Source organism: Pelodiscus sinensis, chromosome 7 (genome assembly GCF_052426305.1).
Source record: "Pelodiscus sinensis isolate ZL-2025 chromosome 7, ASM5242630v1, whole genome shotgun sequence".
In the NCBI taxonomy this organism is placed as follows: domain Eukaryota; kingdom Metazoa; phylum Chordata; order Testudines; family Trionychidae; genus Pelodiscus; species Pelodiscus sinensis.
Genome location: NC_143058.1, coordinates 14,986,048 through 14,991,424, shown reverse-complemented (window position 1 = coordinate 14,991,424; position 5,377 = coordinate 14,986,048).

Below are 5,377 nucleotides of genomic sequence, written 5' to 3'. Positions count from 1 at the left end.
CTTTTCAGGATCTTTTCATGCTGATTGCTTATAGAGACTCTCAAAATCCCCTCACTTGCAGTCAACATGGAAAAGACCCAATCCCTGTACATAGGCATTTACAAAGAATGATTAGCAAGTGTTTGACTGTTGAGGGATAGTACTCTTATAAGTGAATTATTTTCCTTGAAGGTTTGGGTGTCTGAAGCAGAATTATACTTCTAGGAAAAGTAATTGCTAACATTTGATTTCAAGCAACTCAACCTCCGCCACATTGTGCACCTCTTACTCGCATTGGTGAACAATAGGACTTCTTTTGTGAGAATCAGCACACCAATGTGGGTTCTTAGTCCAGTCTTCAGTGAATTTAGTGTTAGTGAAAACAGATGGAGACAAGTCACCTCCTCTATTCACATTACAGGAACCGAGCAGGCAGTGGCAATGCAAGCCTGCGTATTCACCAACATTCCCTAACTGGGACATAGTCTAGTGAAGAAGGTAGTTTGTATTCCCTACCTATTCAGTGAATGGCTTCTTCTGATATCACCAGTTCTTCAAATGGTGGTGTTTTTTTGTAATGTGGATATCCATTGCCTCCGATCTGACTGAAACTCATTTCAACTGGGCTACCAATACAAATCAACCACTTACCAATTTGATGTTTGAATCACGAGTCTAGGAGGTAAATATTCAATTTCTACGTAATAGTACCTTGAGCCATCTCATCCCACTGTTTTATTTATTTTGACCTTCAAATCACAAAGGGAGTTAAACTCAAATCAGGAAGGAAATAGGATCATCTAATTTTGTCCAAATTTTCAGCAATTTCAGGGCTTTGAATTTGTAAATGCGGATAATTAGAAGAATCATATGTATAGAGCTTTAGACTATATGGAGAGCAAGTCTGGTACTTGATATCCAATTTAATTTTGAGTCTAAAATTAACCTTAAATAAGGAAAGAGGCCACAAGATTTATCAAAATATTATTCCTAGGGGACATACATTATAGAATCATAGAATCTTAGAATACTAGGACTGGAAGGGACCTCGAGAGGTCATCGAGTCCAGTCCCCTGCCCTCATGGGACATAATTATGGCTGATTATGTTCACAACAGATGTATCCTCAGTGTGCTACCCAAATGCTAACGAAAGAATGTTTATGTGGCAAAACAAAACTGGCATAAACACTGCAAGTCTGATGTGGCACCTAGAAATTGCCCTATATGTTTCTATCAGTATTCAGTGTATCGAGCCTGCATGTGTCATCATGCAAGCTAGATTACAGTTTTTTGTCCCCATGAATAAAAAATGAGAAAATGTGAGAAATCATAAATAGAACATCAAAAGGAAATCGCACAAACAGCCTCCCTGGTAAACAAGCTTTCTAATGGCAGTTTAACACTCTTTATATGCTAAGCGCTTTACAAAATCTTTACTTATTAATCCTAACCACAGCCAGGAACTTGGTAAATTATGCCTTGTTTGCACTGGTGGTTTTAGCCACCAGTATGGTTGCACTAGTGCAAACAACCAGCACAGTGGTGGTGCACCAGTCTAACATTTGCATCTTAGATGGCACAAGTCTCAGTTTACACCAGTGCAGCATGCACACCTTAGTGGTCTGCATAGGTAGAGATGAGTTGGTGTAACTACTCTGAAGGCTAGTATGCCCCACTGTAGACAAGGACTCACCATTGATCCTTTTAAATAAGGAAATTCAGATCCAGCAATAATTCAATGCCTTTCTAAAGCATGTAGGAGTCAGTGGTCCCATTTCAGCTCAGGTTTCCCCAATGTGGAAAGTGCAAGCTTACCTTTATTTTGAAGGACTAGTGAGCCAAAGCATGTAAGGAACATTAGTCAGAGAGAAGGCATGTGCTAATTCATCACCTCACATTTTCCAGCAGAAATCCAGTGGGATGTCTGGCAGCAGTATCATCTCGAGCCAACCCTCTTTATTCTCGTATGTGCAAGAAGGAGAAGCAGATGCCAAATGGGGGGGGGGGGGACTGCTCCAGTCTTGTTTCTACCACCCCATTGCATAGTTAATACTTATTATCTCAAGCATCTACCTCTACATCCTCTCTGAATAAGAAATGAGATTACACATCCTCCTGCAAACCCTCTAACAGTGACAATTCCATTAGTCAGACAGTGCAAGCTCCACAATTATTTCATAGGGGAATAAGCTGAGCCCGGCTTTGCTATTTACAGTTATTACTGAGGTGCCTCCACTAAATAACCATTTTCCTGCAGCCCTCTTTAAAAGAAAAAATGAGCCCAATATGCTGCGATCCTAATGAGGACTGTGACAGAGTCATAGATACATTTTCTCACTAGCCTAATGAGGAAAGTGACAGACAGTGAAACAGTTCACACTTGAGTAATTTTCTAGTCATGAGCAACCACAGGGTTCATAGTAGCAGAAGCCAGAGAAGAAGCAAAGAGATATACAATAAATATACTCTGGCTTCACCGGCCAGAATAAGTTATCACTAGAATAGAGGTCTTGGGGCAAACTCCCCTAGGAAATTTAAACAAAAAGAGTCAATTTAAGGCATCTCTAGCAGCGCATTCAATTAAAATTATATTTTTAAAAAAGAGGATCAGCTGCTATGCTGCTAGGCCAGCTGCCCAAAGGAAAAAAAATTAGAGATGCAATGACCCTGCACTACCAGTGTCTGCAAGCTGTTCACAAATAGCTGAATAATATCTGCTTTTCACAAATGTCCACGGGCCGTTTAGTCCCAGGAATGAAAGGAGCTAGCTGCAAGTAACTCATTATCTATATTGACAGCAAGTGTTCACCATGAAAAATGCTTTCCCTCTTCCTTTTTTAATACACTGGCACCCTTTTGGTGTGAAGTTATTATTTCCACAGAAAAACATCACTATGGGACAAGTTTGGGAGCATCCTTTGGCATGGATTCCACTAGACCTGCAAGAGCCATTTGGGGAATGGTACCATGAGGAGCGGCCCTGGGTGGTAGCCTTGTAATTCCAGTCACTGGCCAGACTCCAGCCTCACACTTTCAGCAGCCTAGCCACTCTGGGTGCTGGAGACATGGATTCATGAGACATTCCAAGTCTGGGTGGCAGGTGGGTGGCGGTTCCCCAGTTAAATGAAAGCCAGGGAAACCAAGATGGCTGAGTGTGCCAAAGAGAGATGTCCCATCCACCAGCTTGGAAAGGGAGCCATAAGCCATGGACAAGTGCGCGGATGAGGGAGAGAGAGACTGAGCACACAACTCTCTTCCTCCTATACCAAAAGATTGTTTTTACCAATGAAGGAGGCCACTTCTGTTCACCTCTTTCTCTTACCAGCACATTTATTGTTTAGTTTATCAGTTTGTTCCAAAACATCCTCTAATGACTCTTCCATCTGGGGCAATTCCTCAGATGTGTCACCTAAAAAGAATGACTCAGGTTTGGGGATCTCCCAAACATTCTCAGCTGTAAAAGCTGATTCAAGAATTCATTTAGTTTCTCCAATTATCTTATCATCCTTGTGTGCTACTTTAGCATCTCGATTGTCCAATGGCCCCACTGGTTGTTTCTTCAGGCTTTCTGCTCTGATGTACTTAAAAAAGTTTTGCTGTTACTTTTTGAGTTTGGCATGGGTGAAAGCACTATCCAAGCTGAGAGAGAAAAGTTCTGTGCTGTCGTTTTACTAAAGGCACCCCCTGGCTATAGCTTCCAGATGGGCAGTGTGTCACATTCAACTTTGCTAAATTCATAGCAGCCTTCTTTGTCAAAGTTCTTGTCAAACATTAAACTTCACAGCTCTAGTATTAGCATCCCTAGTCTACTGATAATGAGGCTGAGACAGAAAATTAAATGATTTGTCAAAAGCCATAAATGAAGTTAGGAAACATCCAGAATTAGAACACAATTCCTAACTTCTGGTCCTACAGTCAGGCTTCTACATCACAACCTATTTTTCCAAGCTTGCTGTACACAGTTTCCATTGGACCCACCATTTTTTCTCTTTAACTACTCTTTGAAACTATCTCTTTGGCTGAGTTATGAGGTACTAAAAGGTTTACCTAGTGTTGCTCGGGTCCTTCAGGGCAGAGGGCTGGGCATGTGACAGGGCAGGAGTCAGGGCAGGGGTTGGGAAATTCAGGAGTCAGAGCACAATATTGGAGGATGCAGCCACCAGCCACCGAACTCCATCCCCAGCCCCTCGGCCCCCAACCCCCAGCCACAGAACTCCATCCCCAGCCCCCCTCTTCCCAGCACAGATCGAAAACCCTCAGTCGATATCTGCCCTTGGGGTTGGGGGGGGGGGGCGCTGATTGCATGGTTCGCCTAGGGCACCAGTTGCTGGCAGCTAGTCTAGGGCCGCCCCTGTCTGGGGCAAGCTGAGACAGCGGGGTCTGTGCTGTCTGGGCAGTGGTTTCCCAGGGCTGGCCAAGGCAGCACTGCTAGGTTGGGAGATCCCCAGGGCTGGCTGGGTGGCAGGGGCTGCTGGGTATAGTGGACAGTAACAGCCAGAGCCCCACCCCCACCCAGTCACTATGTTCCCAGTGCGGCCGCCCCTTTGTTCATTTGACAGCATTATTGTCACTGCCAGAAGACCCTTCTCTTTCTGTTTGATGTAAAACAATCGCATTCCACGTATATACCATTTTCCCAGCACACCCAAACCCTTACTTTGCTTTAAGTTATGATAAGAGGAAGCTGCAAACCAAATTTGGTGATCCTAGCTCTTACAGTCAGTAGGAGCTCTGGGTTGGAACCAGAGTAATGCACAGATACAGGGCTTCCTGGCCATTGGGGAAGTGGCAGGATTATTGGACTGAGAGGCTAACCTCTGGAAGGAGAGAACACAGATGATGATACAGTCTAAGGACTCTGTCATAAAGAGGGAGATGCAGTTCCTAAAGAGGCAGGCAAATGCAGAGACTGAGTGATGGTTTGTAAACTGCGGACGGGGGGTTGGCCTCGAGCTAATTCCCAGAGTGACCGGTGGGAGGTATCAATCCAGTGGTGAATGACATTTCCCGTGACACAAGCACATTTAATATATGACAGAGCTACATCTTTTAGAGTTTTCTTTTGCTTCATTCAAATTACTAATCATTTAGATCATCTTTGAAAGACTTTCCTCCCTTACGCCCAGTGCATGCTTAACATAATTAACTATAAATGAGGAAAAAGGCTATTCATATAAAAAGAAAAAAATCTAACCTATAAATTATCCATCACTCCCCACTGAGGCTAGCAATGCCTCTCCTAGAAAAGCTACAATGTTTCTTGGGTAGCTCTCGAGTTAGTGTCCCCAAAATAATTTTGACAACATCTTTCTCAGCCACTTTGGCCACCTGGCAATATTTGATTGCTAAAAGGAGGGTTTCCAAGATGATTTGGGAGGGTGAAAAAAAGTTGCTTTT